Below are 23,798 nucleotides of genomic sequence, written 5' to 3'. Positions count from 1 at the left end.
GTATGGTTATCTTCTTCCTATGTTTTTACATGGTCTTTTGTCCATCACCATCTCTGTCCAAATTTCCTCTTCTTATGAGAACACTGGTTAGACTGGACCTCATTTTAACTTAATTTCCTCTTTAAAGATCCTATTTCCAAATACACTTTCTGAAGTCCTGGGGCTTAGGACTTTAACATGTTAACTTCTGGGGAAACAGTTGAGCCCATAATAGGCCCCTTTCTACAGCCGGTGCCAACAGGTCAGAGTTAGGTCCATAGTAACACTTGTGGGTTATTGCTCTTGTTGCCTCTCTCTTTATTTTTAGAGATGCAATGTCAGCAAACAGTCAGGATCATCTTTGCTGATCTGCTCTTGGCTAGGCTCAGCCCTGTTCCAGGACTGAATTTCACTTGACTTTCTTCTTCCTGCCTTCCTAGAAAGCAGAATGAATACATGTCTTCTATGCTCCTTCTGTCAAAACCCCACCCATCCATCAAGCATAACTCAGATACCACCCTGTTTTCCTGATCTGTGATGCCATAGCGCTCTGCCTGTATGATAACATTTATAGTTATTCATTGTTTTTATTGCATTAATGTTATTTATAAATAGCCCTCCTTGCTCCTATATGATAGTGAGCACCTTGTGGAAACTTTGTTATCATCTTCATCTTTATTCAATCTAAAACCCAAGCCTTCGGTTTGTACCCAGCAACTGCTCAACAAATATTAAACTGGATTGAACCTTAGCAGAGATTTAAATGATATTCAAAGCAATAAATATTTAAGTTACATTTTATATTTACATATATTCTTAAAGGTACTATGTGACAAATTATTGATATGGTGAATATAATCATTGGATTATTTTAATAGCTACTTTTAATGGTTACTTGAAGTATTTGGCCTAATTAAAGCGTGTATCTTTTCATACATTTTTCATGGTGAGTTTGCATTCTGAACTCCCAAAGCACCATTTGTTCCTAGCACAAATTTTATATTTATTATTTATGATGAAGTATTATTTTAAACATTATCCAGTCCCTTATATTAAAATGTAGTCCTTTGGTGAACAGGGGCAAGGCTTATAAATGTTTCCATCCCTGTTTACCTGTAGTAAACAGGTAATTCAAGGTAAGCCACGAGGTTACTCTCACCAGCTGCATAGGGTTGCCATCTGCCTTTCACCGTGAAAGTTGTTTCTCGGGAAAAAACCCATTGGAAAGAAATGTTGTGTTTAGTAACCAGTTCCCCTTAGTTTATCTTTCAACACCCTCCCGGCAACTATGCCTCATCCACAGGGTGGGTGTTGAACATTCATTCATTTATTTTTCCATGTTGGAATATTTAATCGGCACTACTTATAATAAATCTTATTTTGTTTTTAAAGGGAATGATGAGGGGTGGGTAAAGCTACTACCTTTGCTTGTGCAGGTTATACTCTGAGCGGGGACTTCCAGCCAAAGGGGTGATGGGGCTAAGCCATGTCATGCATTTTGGCATACAGATGTGTCAGCCCAGAGAAAGAGGAGAAAGGGAGGCTTTTTCTAATTAACGTTAAGTTGCTACGCACTTACCATGCTTGGCACCTGTGGGATTGCATCAACCCAGAGGGGGCACCTTTTTTTGTAATTTATGTAAGATACCCTGTGGACTAGCAGCATCCCTGAGGATGAGAGAGAGGTAGACCTATGCACACTGCACAGTTGTGGGGCTAGAATGGAAGCAAAGAAATCATTTAACAAGCTATTACAGAAACCCAGGAAAGAAATGATGATGTCTAGGACAGGGTCAAGGCAGTGGAGACAGAACTGATTGACATGTTGACAATTTGGGTACAGGGGATGTGAAAAAGAAAGGGAGGCTGGGAGGAGACTTCAGCACTCGGGCCTGAGCATTCCGTGATTATTGCTGTCATTTACTAAGATGGGGAAGGCTGGAGTTGAGGGCCGCAATGCCAGAGAGAAATGTAATAGCCTTGTTATGAGGAGTATCACTGTAGGTGCTGCTTGAGGATTTCTACTTTATACATCTTCAGAGCCCCATAAAATAGCCACGAGGAGGCTCATCCTTCTGTATGCCCAAAGCCTAAAAGAAACAAAAGAGCCTGGGCTAGGGGTTTAAAGTCATTCAACATCTATAGGTCCATTTGCCAAAGGAAGTGGGTACTCATTACTTCCAAAGCCTTTTCCTGCCATAAATCACTGTCATTAATTTCTATTTCCTTCAGCTCATTTTTGTGATATTTTCTGTGCAGGATACACAACTCAGGAAGAGAAGGTGACCCTGACAGCTCATAGTAAACTAATCCAGATTGGCCAAGCTAAAAAACAAAATCAACAACACACATAAGAGGCCACAAGCTGCTCTCTACCATGTTTTTGCAGTAGTGCTGGCTCAAAGATAGACACTTGGAAGACTCATGGATCTGTTTTCATGCTGTATTGCTGGTAAAAGACCCCTCTTCTACCATGGATTTAGATCCTGAGGGCATATGTGGATCAGAGAGTGTTCTGTTAGCAGTTCTACTCAAAATAACCATTAGCCTGCAATTTGACTTTGCAGAATTGGAAGGAAAGTCCTTTTTTCTGTAAGCCAATTTTACAAAACAAAAAACAATGCTTTATTTCTTGACTTGAAGCCGAAAAACTGTAATGGTCCCATAAATGATTAAAACAGCAGCTGGTAATGTCTTGAAAACAGATTGATCAGTTGGAATGCCTTAAAATCTGCTTAGATTCTGCACGCCTTTGAGCAGTATAAACTAACTCTGATGTGAAACCAAGAGTGGGTGTTTAGAACTCAAAGATATCAAGATAATTATGAAAGCTCTGGCAGGGACTGCATCTCTCTAGGGCAACTGCTAGCATATTTTAACCTCAAAGTGAGATCTAAATTTTGGAAGCATTTGGCATTATGGAAACTCATGGTGACCCCAATCAGGATACTCCAAGTCAGATCTCCTGGTGTCGTCTACTCATGGCAAGTGGGTTTTAGGTGTCTATGTTGTATCCATTAAAGGGACGCAGTGGTGAATGAGTCAGAGTTCCTGCCCTCATTGAGCTTTTATCATGGTGGAATGAAACAGATAGTAACTTAGTGGATAAAGAACATATATAAACTCACATAGCAATAAGAGCTATGCTGGAAATAAAGCCGAAGTAGGGAGATACTACTTTAAATTGAAATGCCAGGAAAGCCCAGTCTAAAGAGGTGACATTTGAGCAGACTCTTCAATGATGAGAAGCAAGGAGCCAACAACGTAAGTTCCTCAGGCAAAAATTCTGCATGGACAGAACAAACAGCACATTGTAAAGCCTTGAGGTGAGAATGGACTTGGCATGGTTGAACAGCGAGAAGAAGGCAGATGGGACTGGAGTCTGGTGAGTGAGGAGAAGAGTAGTAGGAAATAAGGCAAGAAAGATGAGCAGAATCCAGATCAACTGTTGCCTTCCTGATCTTAAGAAATTGGGTCTAATTCTATGGAAAATCAGTGGAGCATTTTAAACGGTTTTACACAGGAATAGAATTGATTGAATTAATATTTCTAAAAACATCCCTCTAACTGTTGCACGGAGAATGGACTTTAGGGAGCATAAAGAGAAGGAGGGAGACAAACTGGAGGCTATTGTAGTTGTCCAGACAAAAGAAGATGGTGAGCTTGGATTAGATGGAAGTGGGAATGCTGGTCAGAAGTGGTTAGAAGTGGAATAGAGTTTGAAGGAGGATATGATATGATGGGATTGGATTTGGGGATGTGGAAAAGAGAAAGAAACAAAAGATGATAGGATGACACTTGAGTTCTTGCCCTAAGCAGTTGGATGAATTAATTTTAGCTGGATGTATGTAGTAAGTCTTAAGTGAAATAAGGAATAGTTTTGATGGAGGTGGAGGAGGGGTCTAGAATTTAGACTTGGACTTTTTAATATGAGATGCTTATTAGACATCTAAGTGGCATGTATAGTGGGTGTTCAAGCTCAGTGGATGAGTTAACAAGGTAGTAAAATAGGCACAGGCTTAGGACCAGATTCTAAAGCCCTTTAACCTTTAGTGAGAGTGCAAGAAGAGCATCCAGCAAAGTAGGAGAAAGTCAGGAGAATGTGAAGCCTGGGAAGAAATGCTGGGAGGAAAAATAAGAAGAGGACTGATAAACTGATCATCATACTTGACTAGACAAAGGTCATGGCTGTACTCAGCAGTAACACTTTTAGGGGAGAGCATGGAAAGGAGCCACAGCAGTTTGAAGTGGATGTAGGGAGAATAGGCAAGTCTTTGAAGTGTTCCCGTGGAAGACTTGAGGGAAATCCAGGTCATAACTTGGAAGGTATGACCTTCTATTTCACTTTCGTTTTCAAGGTGACCGTTGTAGCATGATTTTGTGCTGTTGAGAATGATCGAGAGAGAAAATCAAGATGCAAAGAGTGTAGGGTTATTTTCAAGAACAAAATCCTATAGTAAGTAAGAGAAGATAGTGTCCAGGGCACAACAGGGAAGGCTGGATATTGACCAGAGTAGGGAATGGGTTCGACTGACACATTAGAGAAGACAGAGTATATAGGACCAGGTGAACTGGGTATGTAAAGTGTGGAATAAGTATATGATACAGATTTCACAAAATTACTTTCATTTTATTCAGTGAATTACGAAGCAAAGGTTATCAGCAGAGAGTGAGGAAGGCAGAGTGTTGAAAGTTTAAAGAAAGAGAGAAGGCAAATTTTCCAGGCAAATAGGGTCAGATTACTGGGCTGCACTTAATGCTCTCAAGAGGTCCTGGTCATTAATCTGAGTTTATGCTCTTCCTCACAACAAGTGTTAACATTGAATGTCTTAGTGAAAAGATCATGGTGCTGGGCAAAGGACAGGAGGGGCAGGGAGGTAGAAGTTAGCTGTGTAAACTTGAGCACTTTATTATATTTCCTGAGTCTCATGTTCTTTATATGTAAAATGGAGTTGATGGTTCCCACCCAAAGGGAAAATTGTGCATATCAAATTAGACAACACACTTGATGAGTTTTTTGCTTCAGAAAACTTGTTTTTAGGGTTTTTTGTTTGTTTGTTTTTAAACCTGTTTATCTCTGGGTAAAGAGCTGTGGAGATCTATGACTAATATGTTCAGTTCAGGTTGTGGATGTGGCCTTTAATGAGCCTTGCGATGTTAATATATGTGGGAGAGGAATGTCATGGGGTCTCTGACCAAAGTGGACATAATTCTCAGGGCACTCTGGGCTCAAGAAGAAGTGAGCTGCTAGAGGGCTAAGGTGGCATGCAGACGGAGTTGGAGTTAGAAAGAAGGAACCAAGAAGGAAAGGAGAAAGGGAGTAAAAAGGCCCAGAGTGTTGGGATGGGGTTGTGGGCCAGAGGAAGGTCACGCACATATTTCAGTGTTTCTGTTTAACATTGAGACGGCTCTTTTGTTTTAGCCTCATTATTACCATTGAGACCCAAACTCTAGACCTATATCTCCAATTTACAGATTTTACTCTGATAGAAGAAGTAATGTGAGAATGTGGGCCTTGGGAGAGGTGTGGTCTGGAGTAGCTGTGTGTGCTCTTAGAAGCAGGGAAAAGGAAGGAATTGAATCAACAAAATATTGAAACATTGCTGCTAAATCCTGTTCTCTCTGAACTTTCTCTGTCCCAGTTTCAACCTTTTCTTTCTTTTAATCAAGCAAGTTGCAGATTCAGGACTGAGTTTGCATTTGGCAAATACTGAACAAATAAAAATAATGAAATACTAATATATGTGAGGAATATGGTCACAGATATTTTTAGGTAAAGCCTTGGTACAACTTGGCCTAAAAATCTGCACCCTATGGCTGAATCCACATGGTTCCTTTAGTTAAGGCATAGTAGAAGGCAGTGAGTGTGAGCTGTAAAGAATAAAACCTCTAGTGAAACAAATCTTTGTAGATGTACTACGTCTTTTAACTACCTCAGATCTTTTTCGGAAAGGGCTAGGCTATAAATAAATAATCAGTTCTCTTGGCTGATTTTTCAGAGTGATTGGGCATTCAGTTTTGACTAGCTCCATACTGAGCAGCCCCTGGTCACTCAGGCATTGTTGTAAAATCTCTTTTAAATGTACCTTCATTATTTTTCAAAATCCTAGGGGTTGACTGTTGGGGATCACACTTCATCTTTTGTTCTCTTCATTCTAGGACTTTCCTATTGAGAAACTTTCAATGAACTAAGGAAGATACACCACTCTCCTTCCTCTGTGCACTTTTGTTCATTCAATGTCTAACTGTAGACATGAGGTAACGTTACTACAAAATGCAGAACCGTGAAGAGAAGCATATTCTATTATTCAATGGTATACCTCTCTCCTACTACAAATCTGCTCTTTTTTCACAATGCCTTGGCTCAAGCGGAATACTCCTTTTACTTCTATTTCACATGCAGTATTGGTCATGAAATGCTATCAGGTTTGCTTCTTTAGCACTTGTGGGATCTGTCTCCTCTTCTCCATCTTCAATACCTCAGTTCAGGATTTCAGAAATCTCTCCCTCTTGGTTCTTACTGGCCCCTTTTCCCTTCTTTAATATTCTTTCAAGGTTTTCTCATAGCAGCCCAGAGGATCTTTCTAAAAAGGCACACAGCTGCTTAAAAATGCACACAGTTGCCCCAGGATGAGGCCACACTCTGAAGCTAGCTCACACCATCTTCTCTCATTGGACTCCCGCATCCCTTTCTGGCTTCACATCTTGCCACCTTTCTTTTGTTCTATACCCAGGCCCCACTGTACTACCTTCAATATGGCTTCGTAAATGTCACTGAAGGAAGGAAGGCCTGTTTCTGAGGGGAGAAGGGGGTCCTAGATGAGGAGGGTTTGTTTCTTCCTTTTAAAACACTTAAGCCCCATTTCCAGTTTCCTGAACCAGAGCGTTTAAGGCCTTGTTTTTCTTCTCTTTCAGGAGGTTTCCAGTCACTTATGTCTTGGGGGTGTATATTTATCTCCGTCTCTTTTCTTTTTGAACCTGGAGGGCAGGGGTAGCCATTTTGGTCTAAATGTCAGCTGTCAACAACGGGACATTCGAGTGCACAGCCAGAGCTGACTCTGACAGAGTGATATTTTTCTGTGAAGACTGATTTATACGGGAGAGTGTATTCAAATCACAGATTTCATTTAGAGAATTATTTTGCTGCCAACACCAGCGGCAACAGCTGATAATGCCACAGTGCTCATTCTTCCTACCAATAAAACAAAGTACACTAATCTATTAAAAACAGCACCGAGCTTAAATCTGTGGTAATCATCCAAGACAATTCCCAGTTACCAAGTAATTATTCTAGAATGAAGTTTCCTGTCTTGCTAAGTGAGTAGGTGTGGTCTAGGTATTCCTTAATTGTCTCACATCTATTTATAAACAGGCTTATTTCCAAGTATCCAGTGTCTCCTTTCTAAAAATAAGACAGATGGGTCTATATATCTCCCATGTGCTGTGCTCTAACACAGCGTGAATAGAAAATTAACACTGATACCAGTACTGTTAAATAATAACAAGAGTACTTTGGTTCTCTTATGTGCCAGCCCAGTTCTAGGTGCTGGGGATGCAACAAACAAATCAGTCAAAAATCTACATGTTCATGAGCTTTATATGTTATTACTTCACAACTATGTTATTACTTACTTCACAGTTGTATAGGTTGATTGCAAAGCATTTTCATATACATGCCTACTTTGGTCTTCAACCAAAGCATTTTCATATACATGTCTACTTTGGTCTTCACAACAACCTTTTAAGATAGGTAAGGCTTTTATCCTCCTCCTGAATTAAGAAAACTGAAGTTTAGAATGTCTCGAAGACTTCAACAAGAACATATAACCATAAGTGGAAAAGCTAGGATCAGAATCATGGTCACCCGAGTCTAGTGCTGGTATGATTTCCACTGTCCCATCTTCTCCATGGTAATCCAGTTTCTTGAACCAGTAAGCCTCATGCATTGTGCACCAGGAATGAAGATAGCTAAAGTACTCCACTGCAAGGAGACCCACTGTTTTCCTACTGGCTTTCCTTTCTTTATACCTCTGATGACTTTTTCCTTCTTTCTCTGACTCCTGTCTTGTGTCTTTTCTACATCTTCTCTTTGTATCCAGATAGCATTCTTCACGGGCTTTCAGCTCATGGTTAGATGTTCCCATTGCCTTTATCCTCTCCAGTATATTCCTTATTCGATGACTAAACTAATGTATCTAGTACTATACCCTTGAGTAAAATGACTAGAGGTCAAATATTACTTGTACTAATCAAGACAAAAGGTATTATTGATGTAGAGAAGTAAGACAACATGTTTATTTTTATATTTTATTAATAACACATGTGAAGAGTCGAAGAAGGGGAAAGTTCTTTGTCCCTATTCAATATGTCCCTTCCTGGTTCCCTTCATTTTCTCACCACTGGGTTTGACTTATTCTCTGGGGTTCCTGCTTCATGCCGCCCCTAAATCTATCTGTGGATATTGAGAGATGGCTTGAAATGGACTATGAATCAAAGAGAGAAAACAGCATCAGGAAATATAACTCTGGTAGGGAAGCTGGGCGAAGGAAAGTTTGGAGCGAAGTATGCTCATGGTGTGAGGGACAGAGCTGTTTACCCCAGAGGTGAGAGAGAGTTCAGCAGGTTGGTGGTGAGAGTGGCAGTGCTACAAAGACAAAGATTCTGTGATCTGAAGGCAACCCCACATAGTATGATGAAGTCATTTAGGAAAGTGGTTCTCAAACTTGAGCAACAGAATCGCTGGGAAGTATTGTTAAAACAGGTGGATGGAGGCGGACCTGGGTGGCTCAGTTGGTTAAGCGTCGGATTCTTGGATTTGGTTCAGGTCATGATCTCAGGGTTGTGAGATTGAGCCCCACGCTGGGCTCTGTGATCAGCATGGAATGTGCTTGGGATTCTTTCCCTCTTGTCACCCTCTTCCCTTCCTTCTCCCCTGCTCTCCCCACCCCCCAAATAGGTTGTTGGACTCTATTCCTAGAGTTTCTGATTTAGTAGGTCTGATAGTGCTTGCTAGTTGGGGAACTTTGCTTTGAGAACTACTGATTTAGATGCTACACATGTCGTATAGGGAGGGTATATAGCCAAGGAGAAGACATGCATTTCTTTCTCACTCCCTCTCTTTCCTCTTACTCCCCAACAGAATCCCTTTACTTAGTGTTTACAGCTGACCCTCAGAGCCTGAAATGCTCAGGCATGCAGTTTCTCGTGTAGATAGAACTGACTGCCAAGGGGGCTGAAGGGAGTGACCCCAGGCTGAAAATAACCTGGTGTTCAAGGGCACATCTGAGGTCAGCCATGAATTAAGCCTTCTAGAGCCTTCTGCATCTGCAGATTCCCACCTTGTACAGCATGCATTGGGAGAAGATGAGTGGCTATGAGTGGCTATGGTTCACAGTTATACATGAGTGGGTTGGAGAGGAATTCACACATATTCCTCTAGCAAACAATAAAACAGCTTTTGGTTAAATGGCTAGAACCTGTGATTTGATATTGTAGTAAATAAAAGATAAAGCACATTAGTATCACTTGCTTCTTGGTTAATGTTAATAGAAAAAAATACAATGCATTAGTTTGTGTATAGTAAGTAACATTTATTTATGAGCACTTAGGAGCATTTTACATGTGTAACATACTCTCGCAACAACCCAGTGTGGTAGGTATTGCTGTTATTATGCTCTTATAAATGAAGAATCAGAAGCTCAGAGAGTTTAAATAACTTGCCCAAAGTCATTCAAGCTGTAAATAACAGAGGCAGGATTTGGATCAAGGCTGTCAGGTGCCAAAACCTGGACTTGCTTTTAACTTATTCAGGACTGTTTTGTGCTCATCACCTGAGCAGGGGGCCTTTCATACACCTTAACAAAACTGTTCCTCAATTTTGAACGAAGTAGACCACTAAGAAAGCCACCCAGAGTTAGCCAAACTCAAGGTCAGGGGCACAGCCTTGCATAAGACTGCTGGACCAGTTGAAGAGTCTCCAGGGCTACCCTCATTTCAGACTAGCTGACTAGTTTGGGAGTCCTTATGGAATCTCTTAATTAATTTCAATAATTCACTGAATAATTCACAGAACTCAGGAAGATACTCCACTTAACAATTACAGTTTTATCATAACAAAAACGTACAGATTACAAACAGTTTAAAGAAGAGGCCGTGAGGGAGAAGCTGTAAAGCTTCCATTGTCTTCAGGGTTGTGCTATCCTCTCCATATCAAAGTAGAAGATACTCAAATGTATTGCCAACCAGGCCAGCTCCCTCCAACTGTGATGTCCAGAGATTTTATTGGGTATTTCTTTATTTAGGTATGATGGATCAAATCATTGGCCACATGACTGAACTCAGTCTCCAGTCCTCCTCTCTTCCCTGGAGGTAGGGCTGATATCTTGTAGCTCAAATCCTCAGTGCTCTCTAATCACAAGCTTGGTCTTTCTGGTGTGGCCACATCCCTGTCTGAGTCACCTCATTAACATAAAATGTCAGGTGTGGTCCAGAGACCCACCATGAATAACAAAGACACTGCATTCACTGGGGAAATTTCAAGGGTTTAGAGGTTACCTCCCAGGAACTGGGGACAAAGGCCAGCCAAGTTCTTTATTACACAAAAGCACAGCAGAGGAGGGTGTCAGAGTCAGGATGCAGGCTCAGAAGTGACTTTTATGACATCTTTTAGGTCAGCAGCACTATTTCTGTGCTAGGCAGAATTCTGAATGTCACAGAAAGGTAAAGAATTTTCTCCTGGAATTTCTTCAAATCATCAAGCACTAAATCAGGAAAGGTGACACCGGCGAGAGTGTCTAAATTAGGAGGAAGCTAGAGAGCTCTAAGTGGTGGAGGCTGCCGGTGAGCACAACATGGCAATTTGCAATGAACTCCCTGGCAGACAAACCAAACACAAACTCCATAGCAAGGGAGTGAGTCTTTGCTGTGTGAATTGAAGGCCACAAGACTCTGCAGTTGTGAAGCCTTTATGCGCCCCCAACATGTAAATTACAGTGCTTGTGAATTGGGGTTGCTTCACATGTAAATGAGAAAATGCTTGAGTTAACCAAGTCTGCCTTTGAAAAGAATGGATATCTAGGAACTAAAGACTGAACTGAAGAACTTACAAATAATAGAGGGACAGAGCGGTTGTAATTCCAAGGGGCTTCTAGAATGAAAAATAATGAGGGGTGGATGGGAGAGGGGAGAGTAAAACATCAGAAGGAGCAATCTTCCATAAAATCTGCTTGTATGCCATTAATGTATGTCTCTCCAAATAAGAGCAAGCAAATGAGAAAATAGCAAGGAGGTATAAAGGCTGGGGTGAGCTCTGAAGGAAGCACGTTATGCATGGATGGAGACTTTTATTTTAAAGGGCTGGCTGTTATTAAAAAAAAAAAAAGGAACATTGCCCATTTATGTTTGTAACTCACTCAAAACATGGGATTTCCTATTACGTTGGAGCCCTCTTTTCTCTAAAATTTAAGTCCCTCAAATCTGAATGAAATCAGGATTTGCAGTAGAAAAGGGGAAAAGGTGCTTAATTTTGCTTGTCTGTATGCATCTGAGTGTCTTGGATGTTTGCCAGATTGATTGGTTTTGTCTTCTTGTTGGCATCCTCCCTTTACTCATCCTTCATTACCTGGAAGTCTGAGAGAGGTGGGGTTTTATGATCACTAGGACGGCTTTTAAACCACCGTGCTTCTCCATTTAAGTCCAGTGCTACTGTTGGGGAGGAAGAATTTATACTGCCCTCCAAGGTCCTTCTAGCTGGACTAAGAATCAATTGACATAAGAAAGATTAATAGGAGAAAATCAGATATAATTTTGTAGGTACAAGTAATTGACACAGACATGGAGATTCCAAAGACAGCGAGGCAAAATGAAGTGTATATGTCATTCTGAACTAAGGAGAAGGGGGTAGGTATATGGGACTTCAAAAGAAGGGAATGAAATTCACAGGATATGAAAAAGTAAATGTCTGGTAAACAAATGTTTGCTGAGCCATTCAGGAACAATGGGACATCGAGGGCTTTGATCAGATAGGCCTTGCCAGGTTCCTCCCTCTGCCACACCAAGTTCATGGTATAATGTCACTATCTACGATGCTAGTTCTCTTCCTACAGTAGGTTCTTTATTTAAATTCTGTTAGGCGGTTGAGGGAGGAGACAAAGAGCTTTTTCTGAATCCACTGGGTTTTGATTGCTTTTTCACTCAAAATACTCTTAATGCCAAAGTGGCCCAACTTGGGGCAGCGTGCCCTTGGCCCCTACACTGCCGGTTTAAGCAACATAAACTGGTACACAATAACAAAGGGTTTTTCCTTTTTTTTTTTTAAGAAATAAATTTTTTTCTTTTTTTTTAAGGAAAAAAAAAAAGGAATGGGTTAGTATTCAGATGCAACAACCAGCTTTGTTTATAAGGCGACAGCTCTGGGTAATGAGGAATTCAGAATGTCCGTGGATGCTGAGTGACACTTTTACATCATGGCACTGCAGTCTTTGCTCTGAAATCAGTTGCTTCAGATGTAGAGAAAGCAGCCACTGCTGTGCCTCAAGAGCTCATCCATGGGCTTTGAGGCTTAATTCCTCCTGTTCTTTCTGAATTCTCCTTTTGGAGGTCTGTCCTCATCAGCCAGATGCAAATCCGGTGTTGGCAGGAAGGAAGATCTTTCCCTAAGAGGCATGGGTCTCAATCCAGAAAGAAAGTTGTGAAGGAAGCTCTCATTTAACCCAGCCAGATATGACGCCAGGTAGTCACAGGAATGGAAGGGAAACAGACTTCTGTATCTGCCTGGACCTACATTTGTACCTAATACTTTTGCTTTGTACTTAATAGTCTGGGACAAGTCTTTGTTGTTGTTGTTTACTTTTCTGAACCTCCATTTATCTGTTTGTGAAACTGGGGTGATCCTTAGATCTATGAAGGCTGTTTTGGAGATTAAATAAAGGAACAGGGGCACCTGGGTGGCTCAGTGGGTTAAAGCCTCTGCCTTCGGCTCAGGTCATGGTCTCAGGATCCTGGGATCGAGTCCTGCATCGGGATCTCTGCTCGGTGGGGAGCCTGCTTCCCTCTCTCTCTCTGCCTGCCTCTCTGCCTACTTGTGATCTCTGTCTGTCAAATAAATAAATAAAATCTTTAAAAAAATAAATAAATAAAGGAACATACACCTGTGGTACCTGAAACGCAGTATGGGCCTCTCAGGAAGAATATGTTGACTATCAGGTAACTATATTGCTAATGCAACATTGAAGCATGCAAATAATTTTCACTGACTTTAAAAGTTATTGGCTGTCTTGGAAAACTACTCTGTATTTTCCTTTACTCACATGTTACTATCACACTCCTGATACCCAGTGGAAAGGTTTTCCACACATCAAGCAATTTTGTGACACCAGCTGGGTGTCCTACAGTTCATTCAATTCCACTCTGACACTGTCTCCCTGGAGTTAGCATCAGATGCCATAAGTTAAGAGCTCAGCCTCACAGCACAGTCTCCACTTCAGATGCCAGGTTGTCAGTATCCATCTTGCTTACTGGTTATAAATCAGGGTTCCCACCACCCCTTCAGTTATTTGCTAGAATTGGCTTGCAGAACTCTAGGAAACACTAATGTTTACAGGTTTATTATAAAAAGATACAATTAAAGGCTACAGATGAACATCCAGCGGGAAGAGAAGTGTGGAGCAGGATGTAGAGGAAAGGGCTCAGAGCTGCCAAGCTCTGTGGGAGCAGTGTTCTCCCAGTGTCTCCATGTGTTCAGCAGCCCTGAAGCTCTCTCAACTTCTTCATTACATAGGTGTAATTGATTAAATTGTTGGCAGTTGGTGACTGATTCAACTTCCAGTCCCTCTCTCTTCCCCAGATCTTGGGGAGGTGGGGAGACCACGGTGAGACTGAAAATTCCAGCCCTCTGATCATGTGGTTGGTTCCCCCTGGCAACCAGCCTCCATCCATAGGGACTCTTCAGGAGTCATTCATGAACACATACTCGGGTATGGTTGAAGGTGGCTAGTCATGCATAACCAAAAATACTCATTTCACCTTTATTGCTCTGGAGCTATTTCAAGGAGCTGGGAACAAAAGCTGACCCTATAGCTCTTGTTACGTAGGGAATTGCAAAGATTTTAGGAGCTACGTACGGGGAGCCATGGATGAAGACCAAATATATTTCTTATTAGAAATCACACTATCCTAATGCCCAATTTATCTTATGAGCTATCAAATTAGTGACCTGCTGCTTTGGGGATCATAAGGTCTAGCTGAGTACATTCATTTATTACTGTTCATTTATTGTTACTAGTGCCATTTGGCTGTCCTGCCCTGATACCTGCCTTAGTAGAAGGCCAGTTCTGTCGGGGTGTGGAGTGGGTGGTTGTGCCCACCCAAGCCACTGCCCCCTGTGCCCAGCCCTGAAAGCCTGAGGGAGCACATTCCACCTCCTTGTCGAACACGGTCTTCCAGAAATGGCAGGGAGGCCACCACATGGTGCTGAAGGAACCCAAATGTGTGCTTGCTCATCTGTGAAAATGCCAGCCGTCTCTGCAAGGGGAGGCAGCTTGTGTGGAGCTGGGAGTCACCACCTCTCTCCCCTTTCCTTTCTCTTTGTGGGAGGGAGTGGACCTCTCTCCCACAAAGAGAGATTAGAGCCCAATGGGTATGAACTTGCTTTGTTTATCAGTGCAGCTTGTCCAGACTCAGAGGATTGTTTCGGCGGCCTTGAAATGGTTTTGATTTAACATTTCCATTTGCCATGATTCAGTTCTGCCAGCAGTTATTTTTAACCAGTAATGAAGCTTCAGATTACTATGTTTTATCAGCAGATGCCTCCTCGTGAGCTTACACCGAAAAGGTAAACACACCAAAATACTGTTATGTTCTGTCACAGAGCTGGCCTTGGAGCATTTAAATAGCATGTATACTCGTTTGGAGTCATGTCAGGTTTTTCCCCTTTCGTCCATCTGTCCTTCCTTCCTTCCTTCCTCCCTGCCTTATGAGGGAACTGGTTGAGCTAAGGTGATAAGAATCTTTTCCTTTCCAAATTCATATTAATAGGAGAAAGGCTTCACATTTATTTAAATTCTATATGACATAGGAACCTTTGGAAGGAATGAAGAAACAGTTAAATTCTGAGTATTTTAAAAACTTAAGTTTGATGAAGATTGGACTGTCATGGAGGAATACGTTGGGGCAAAGAGTATGAGGTAAGCATAGTAAACTGAAAGAAATTTGGTGAGACCTGTTGGGATTCTTCCCAGAGTCCCTTTGTCTTCAGAGACATGGCTGCTTTTTTTCTCTGGGTACCTCTCACATAATGGGTTTTTTTTTTTTTTTTTTTTTTTTTTTTTTTTTTTTTAACCTGTTTCAGTGGAACAGGGCAGGGAAAGATCAGGGTGACCTTCCTCCTTCTGCTGTTTTCTCAAACTCCTTCAGTTTAAAATACTCAGTATATCAAGGTGCTGTACTCTGGGGCATCCTGACCCTTATCACTTCCTTCCTTACTTTTTTTTTTTCTTTCTTTTTTAACACTTTTCAAGTATTTAAATACTCCAGTGGCATGTTTAGAACTTAGATTGTGTGGGGCACCTGGGTGGCTCAGTGGGTTAAAGCCTCTGTCTTTCCATGATCCCAGGGTCCTGGGATTGAGCCCTGCATCAGGCTCTCTGCTCCTCTCTCTCTCTTTGCCTGTCTCTCTGCCTACTTGTGATCTCTGTCTGTCAAATAAATAAAATCTTTAAAAAAAAAAAAGAACTTCCAGATTGCGTGTCTAGCCTGGTCCAGCAGCTATCTAACATTACACTCTAGAATATGACTGACCAGGGTCAAATTTACTATTATTGGCTGTAAGGCCCTGGGCAAACTATTGAACACCTTAATTCTTAGCTACAGCATCGGTGAAATGTAAATAATAATATTGGGTTCATAGGATTCTTGTGAACTTTAGAGGATTCATGAAGAACAGTGCCAGACTCATAATAAATGCTCAGTAAATATTAGCTACTTTTCTTTATTTACTTGTGGAGAATTTTGTAAGTTTTAGTAATATTATTTGTGATAGTTGTGATTCATTTCTCAGGTTCAGCCACAATAGAAGTTGTATCATAACCAAAACGTATAAAGGGAGGGTAAAATAATCCCTAATATTATTTTTTAAATAAATAAATAAACAACTGAAAGTAAAAAGAATACATTATTCTAAAAACTCTCAGTATAGCTACTGAAGACAGGAACTTCAAAGCTTTGGACCAATGTCACCCAGCTCCTAGTGATTTTTAGTTCTTTGGCCTAATGCCCTTCCAAGTTAAAAAGATCCTTAAGGCTGAATCTGTCTCTTCTGAATCTTTCTCTTCTCTGTCTAAAGCCTACAGAATAACTCCTCCCTTCCAAGTCCAGACCTGTTCGTTCTGTACTGGAACCACGATCTAAGCATTTTTGTCCTAACATGGACATCCTTGCTCCTCCTCTTCTTGACTCCTTCCATTATGGCTTCCCAGATCCTTTCCCATCATTCTTTCTCAAAGCCTTCTGATACTCCACTTGCCTTCCTCCTCAAGACACTACTTTTCTTATAGTCTTCTCAAACTGTAGCCGAGTATTATTTCACATCTGCCGTTCCTCAAAGTGACACAGTAGATCTGTTAGGCTGTTTCTTTGTGTCCAGCTATGGCCCAACCCTTCTCTTGTGGACATGCCATTAACTAATACTGCCCCTCTCCCACCTTCTTGCTATTGTCTGCCCCCCCCCAGTCTTGCTCATTCATTTTGGTAAATTGGGGGGCACCTGGGTGGCTCAGTCGTTAAGTGTCTGACTTCAGCTCAAGTCATGGTCCCAGGGTCCTGCGATCGAGCCCTGCATCAGGCTCCCTGCTCAGCCCCCTGCTTGTATTCCTGCTCTTCTATATCTCTCTCTCTCTGTCAAATCAATAAAATCCTTAAAAAAAAAATTTTTTTTTGGTAATTAAGTCAGTCTCCATCCTCACCTCCGTGTCCACAGGAGTGACCCACTGAACAGCCTGGACCTCAGTTCCTTCACCTGTTTATCTCCTCTTCTTTGACCCTTCTGTACTCCATCTCAGAAACCCACAATACATTTACTCCTGGACCTTGTCATCACTATCTCCAAAGTAAATAATTTAATTGTTCCACACTCTGTGTGAAGCTTTCTTTTGCTTTACTTTGCTTGCTCCATCAGTCACACTATGACCATTCTTTGGCATTCTTTCTACCTCATTATTCCCTTTAATTCATTATTCAAGCATCTTATAATAGCATGCTTATCTATCTTAGGTTCCAAGAATTCTTTAAAAAAAAAAAAAAATTATTTATTTATTTATTTATTTATTTAAGAGAGAGGGCACACAGAGGGAGGGAGCACACAAAGGGAGAGGGAGAAGGAGACGCCCTGTTGAGCAGGGATCCCGATGCAGCGCTTGATCCCATGACCCTGGGATCATGACCCGAACAGAAGGCAGATGCTTAACTGACTGAGCCACCCAGACACCCCAACCAAGAATCCTATTAAAAATAGAACACCCCGGGACGCCTGGGTGGCTCAGTTGGTTGGACGACTGCCTTCGGCTCAGGTCATGATCCCAGAGTCCCGGGATCGAGTCCCGCATCGGGCTCCCAGCTCCATGGGGAGTCTGCTTCTCCCTCTGACCTTCTCCTCGTTCATGCTCTCTCTCACTGTCTCTCTCTCAAATAAATAAAATCTTTAAAAAAAAAAAAATAGGACACCCCTACCTTTCTTCTCAAATTTTTATCACACCCATCAGGTAGAATATGAACTCTAGAAGAACACACCTATATGCTTTATTTGTGCCTATTTCTGACCAGTGGAGTACTCATAAAGAAAAATCACACTAATCTTGAAGATATCCTCAGTACTACCAGGCAACACTCTTCCTTTTTTTCTCTTCAGCTCAGTCTGTGAAACTCCACTCTCAAATCCCAGTCATCCCTCTGTCTCTGCTTCCTTGTATGTCATAGACAAAATAGTAACCATCAGTATATCAAGCCTGCAACTAAATGTTGATAATACTAATGTTAATCCCCAAAACCTGTAATATAATAATCATTCTCTCCCTCAAGCTTCCTGTACAATCGAAGAGCAGACTCCGTAAAACTAAAAATGCCCCCCTGCCAAGTGAGGTTTGTATACTATCTTTCTGCTTTCTCTCCTTCCTCTTTCATTATAGTCAATGCTGTTCTTTCAACGGGAACTCATAAATTGCTTGATTCTTCTCCCCACACCAAGCCAAGGTTCTCATTTTCCTAATGGCACCACCATCCACCTAGATGCTTGTGGGAAAAGTCCTCAGACACCCTTGTTCTTTTTCTTTCACAGCCATACAATCTGTCAGCAGGAACTATTGGCTTTACAACCACTGTAAGCGAAGTCTGATCACTCCTCACCATTTCACTGCTATATCTGTTTTACATGTACCACACTAGGAGCCCTCTAACAGATTTTACTTTGTTGTTGTTGTTTGATCTCCTATAATCCATCTCCATGCAATAGGGAGACTGATTGTCATAAAGTTTGAATAACATCATGCCCCTCCCTCGGTTGAAAACTCTATAATACATTCTTATTGTGGGGGCGCCTGGGTGGCCCAGTGGGTTAAGCCGCTGCCTTCGGCTCAGGTCATGATCTCAGGGTCCTGGGATCGAGTCCCGCATCGGGCTCTCTGCTCAGCAGGGAGCCTGCTTCCTCCTCTCTCTCTCTCTGCCTGTCTCTCTGCCTGCTTGTGATTTCTCTCTGTCAAACAAATAAATAAAATCTTAAAAGAAAAAAATACATTCTTATTGTGATTAGAATAAAATAACAAGATTCAAAGTCCTTCTTTGGCTGATGGGCTACGCTTACCTCTTAGATGTTATTTTCTACCACTTTCCCTCATTTACCACACTCACTGGCTATCATTTAGTCCTTTAAATATACCAATTTTTGTGTCCCTACCCTAGAGTCCCTCTGTTTTGCATGCTTTTGCCTCATATTGTTTTGTGACTAGATTTTTTTTCATCACTTCAGCCTCTACTAAAATGTCACCTCCCTTCAGAGGCCTTTCCTCACTACTTTGTATAAATAACACTGCACCCCTTAACATCACTTTGTATTATTTTCCTCATTGCATTTACCACCAACTAATACTAATATCATTTGCTTATTGTTTATTAGTTTTCCCCAAATAAATGGCAAGCTCATTATGGATAGGAATCTAGCCTGTTTTATTTGTTGCTCTTCTATAATGCTTAGAACAATGTCTGTTATATAGAAGATGCTCAAGAAATGTCTATTAAATGAAAGAATGGATGGACCAGAAAAATAGATCCTTCCTATAAATATTTACAGTTGCTAAGTTTGTGCTTTCTCAAAAGAAAATCAAAATGAAAACAAGCAAGCAAAAAAACCTCATGCCTGCTTTCCAACAATTCCCTCCATTACTGCTCTATTTTCTGTTCCGTGTTCTAAATCCTGCACTCTCAACATCCAAATCCTTTCCTCCCATTTTCATTTGGGCTGCATATCTACTCAGTAGAGCCTGGGGAAAGAACTGGGAAACACATGTATATATATTTTTCCTTAACTATTTGCCCCTCAAATGGAACTCTTTACCAGGAAAGATTTTCTTCATTGCCCAAGAAAGCTAGAAAAATGAACACATAGCCTGTCAATGTTGGACTCTGTCTTCTTCGTTGGGGCAATATTTTAGATAGATCCTAGTGCTAAGAAGAATGAACTAGAGACTAGACTAATTTTTCTACATATAAAAAAGTTTTCAAAATAATATTGGGCACTTTTGGATTTGAGTGTAAATTAGACATACACACCTATACACACATGGGCAAAGTGTGTGTGTATGTGTGTGTGTGATCAGAATTGTCAGTATTGATTAGTAGAGATAGTAATAAATAGTATAGATAGATAGATAAATAGATAGTTTGGATGGTGTTGGGGAACAGGGAAAAATTATAGATATTTTCAGAGAATTAAGTATTCCCTCAAATTACAGCAAATTCTACCCTTGCCTGGAGTTTTATCAGTAGGTCTTTATGAGCCCCCAGTTTTCACACTGTTTTGGCACAATGAGAACTTTAGATCCTACCCTGAGGTGCTATGATGGGTTAAAACGCTTTCTGAATCATTCCAGAAAGAATGAGCAGTATAAAATTTTAGTGTGCAATCCACATAATGATTTGGAGATTGATAGTCTGTGTTTGGTGTACACTGTATACAACTCAAATGTTTGATTCATTAAAAAATTCTTCTGCTGCCAAATAACAAAGAATTCATTGCTCTGCCAGGCCAGGGTAATATCCCTCTGGAGCTTGATATTTAACTGTACCAGTTTACTAGTTCCATAGTTCTTCTATAATTTAAGTATGAAGTGAGATTTTATCATGATCAAGACTTGTTTGTCATAGTCATCATATTGATGCCAGTGCCTAAGCTACTTCTGGATAAATTGGTTTAAGAATCTGAAGGAGTCACTGTAGATTTTATAAATGGTGATTTATCACTGTCTTGGGCTCTGGGACAGTCTGCCTGTATATCCATAGTCCCCTGTAGTGGGAGAGGCCAGAAAACTCCTTAAGAAGTGGAAGATCCTCAAAAATGCTAAAAGTGCTAAGAGGACCTTGTTTGCAGATTACTTTTTGTTTATTTGTAGATACTTTTTAATGTACATGTGTAAAAATACCTTGGTTGTATGATTAAAGGAAAGGAAATTACTTGAGAATCTTTTCTCAAGAACGGTCTTTTCCTAAAATGCCTTGTCTGTTGCTGCACTGTGTTATTACTAGCACATGGGTTGGGGAATTGTTTTGGAGCCCATTTATACTGTTTTCTCATGTGAAAAATGATCAATCAACTACTATCCATTAATTTTTTTCTTTTTTTATATCAAGCCATAGATGGAGAAATGAGTTGAGCTTCTTATGTTTCCCTGACATTTTCTGGGTATATTATTGTCTCACACTGGAAAAATTAAACTTCTTGTAAGATTAAATTGCAATTCTTATTGCTTTTCTTTGTTTTGAATCATTCTAAAGTCCTCTATGACTATGCTCCTTTGAAGTCATTCCTGCTGGATAAATTATAACAGCTTCAAGTCAAAGAAACTTAGAAAACATAGTGAAAGTTAATGCAGAAGTGTACCAAAGGAGAAGATTAATTTAAAAAGGAACTTCACATGTAGGAACAACTTCCTCATTACTGGGAATCACTGTAGAGGGAAGAGGAGATTCACATAAGAAATAGTAAGGCAAAGCCTTATGCTAAAATCTGAATGTTTGAGATCATTGGATTTAAGGGATTCATCTACTCATAGTAGAAATGGGTGATATAAACAGATACGGAGCATATGAAGAAATACGAATATCCAAAGGTTTGTGATTATGTCAGGTCATTGATCATAGTCATGGTGGTTGGGAGTGGAAAGACTGCAGAATACTAGCTCTTAAAATCCCAAAGACATTGACTGATAACCTCTATGGGGTTTTCCCTGTGTTTTTCTTTCCAGTGCCAGAGGTACAGTAGCCTTCTGTTGGGCGCCTGGGTGGCTCAGTGGGTTAAAGCTTCTGCCTTCAGCTCAGGTCGTGATCCCAGGGTCCTGGGATCAAGCCCCACATCGGGTTCTCTGCTCAGCAGGGAGCCTGCTTCCTCCTCTCTTTCTGCCTGCCTCTCGGCCTACTTGTGATCTCTGTCAAATAAATAAAATAAAATAAAATAAAATAGCCTTCTGTTCAAGGCTCATATATCAACTTTCCTTACTACTCAAAAAAGAAAGCACTATAATCTAAGTAAATAATGCTAAGGATCAAGCCTTCAGCTGAATACGAAACTTTTATTAGAGTTTCACTATCTGGCAATTAGAATGTAAGAACTTCAGAGAACAGGGACACCTGGGTGGCTCAGTCAGTGAGGTGCCTGCCTTCGGCTCATGTCATGATCCAAGGGTCTATGGATTAAGTCCCACATCAGACTCCTTGCTCAGTGGGGAGCCTGCCTTACCCTCTGCCTGCCACACCCTCTGCTTGTGTTCTGTCTCTCTGACAAATAAATAAACAAAAATCTTTTAAAAAATGATTTTGGAGAACATATAAATCTTTACTGGTTAGGGACAGGTGCTCAACCTTTACTGGTTAGGGACAGTACCTCTGGCACTGGAAAGAAAAACACAGGGAAAACCCCATAGAGGTATCAATCAATGTCTTTGGGATTTTAAGAGCTATTTAGTTGACCTAAATATTGCGAGAGGAGCGTGTGGTAAAAAGAGGAGTTATTCTGAGTTAACTTTTCTTACAATAAGAATAAGTCACATAAGGTAGAAGCAAGTGGACAAATGTAATATATTAAAAGACAGAACACCAGCAACCCACACACAGGTGATATTCAGCAAATATTTACTGAGTGAATGAAGACAATAATTCTAAGGCATAAAAGACTAAACTTCAGTTGAGATGTTGAGATGTAGCAATGTAAACCTTTCTTAATCCATAAGAGGCAGTGTACTGAGGCCAGGATATCCTGAGCGAAGTGCACAAAAATCAGGAGAAGAACCGGTAAGAAACATTAAGAAACTGGTAGATCCATGCTTTCACTTTCTAATAGAAGAACTCAGAAACCATACTGCACATACTAAAAGCTGGGCCGCTTTTAAGGCACATGGGGAGATTTCACAACCTGGCTTACTGACATAGTCTAGGCCATTAACAGCCTTCAGAAAACCCTTCTTTCTACCTAGCATTACCTTTCTCGTTAGTCTTTCATTCAGCTTAGAATTATTAAGGGCCTTCTTTCTGTTAATCACTGGGGATATACTGGAGAGCACACCAATAGGGGTCTTCTATAATAACAGAGGATTAAAGCCAAAAGAACTGCAAGTCTCAAACCCTCTTTATGGAATTTCTGGAGACACCTAAAAACAACAGAAGAGATAAAAATAAGGACATTGGGGCACCTGGGTGCCTCAGTGGGTTAAAGCCTCTGTCTTCGGCTCAGGTCAAGATCCCAGGGTTCTGGGATCGAGCCCCGCATCGGGCTCTCTGCTCTGCAGGGATACTGCTTCCTCCTCTCTCTCTGCCTGCCTCTCTGCCTACCTGTGATCTCTGTCTGTCAAATAAATAAATAAAATCTTAAAAAAAAAAAAAAAGAAAGAAAAGAAAAGGACATTGGAGGAAACTTTAGCCTCTGACATTACAGCAAGGGCAAATGGTAAACACAGTCTAACTCCTAACCAGATAAACATAAAATTTCACTCTAAAGTCCTCTCTACTTCACATTTGTTTGCTAGTTTGTATTGTCTGTTGTATCATGTATAGCTTTCCACAAACAGTTTTAGGGTGTGAAAAAATGCAACACAAAAACAACAACAACAAAACACTATATGAAAAAACAAAGCAAGCATTATGATCAGATTTAGACAAGGCAGAGATTTTAGAATTACTAGACTAGGAATTTACAATAACATTGATTATTCGCTAAGGACTGTAATGGAAAAAGTGAACAATATGCAAGAATAAGTAGTTAATGTAAGCAGAAAAATGGAAATTCTAAGAAGGGATTGAAAGGAAATACTAGAAAGCAAAAGCCCCATAAGAATCCCTTCAGTGGGTTTATTAGTGGTCTGCAGATGACCAGAAGAAAATCAGTGAGCTTGAAGATATGTCAGTAAAAACTTCTAAAACTAAAATGCAGGGGATATTTAAAGAAAAAAAAAAAGAGTTGAGAAAAGATGGAATAGAATATCCAAGAACTGTGGAATAATTGCAAGAGGTGTAACATACATATAATGTGAATATTGGAAGGAGAAGAAAGAAAAGGTAACAGCATAAAT

The 23,798-nt window shown here is 40.6% G+C and overlaps 1 protein-coding gene across 1 annotated transcript in view; it reads left to right on the top strand.

Moving 5' to 3' along the window:
• Window positions 1-23,798, top strand: part of SLC35F1 (solute carrier family 35 member F1) — a 387,854-nt gene that overhangs the window by 169,035 nt on the left and 195,021 nt on the right. The gene's annotated exons all lie outside the window — the stretch shown is intronic.

This window comes from Mustela putorius, unplaced genomic scaffold (assembly GCF_011764305.1).
Source record: "Mustela putorius furo isolate JIRA1106 unplaced genomic scaffold, ASM1176430v1.1 tig00003983_pilon_pilon_pilon, whole genome shotgun sequence".
NCBI lineage: Eukaryota > Metazoa > Chordata > Mammalia > Carnivora > Mustelidae > Mustela > Mustela putorius.
This window is presented reverse-complemented; position numbering and strand designations above follow the sequence as displayed.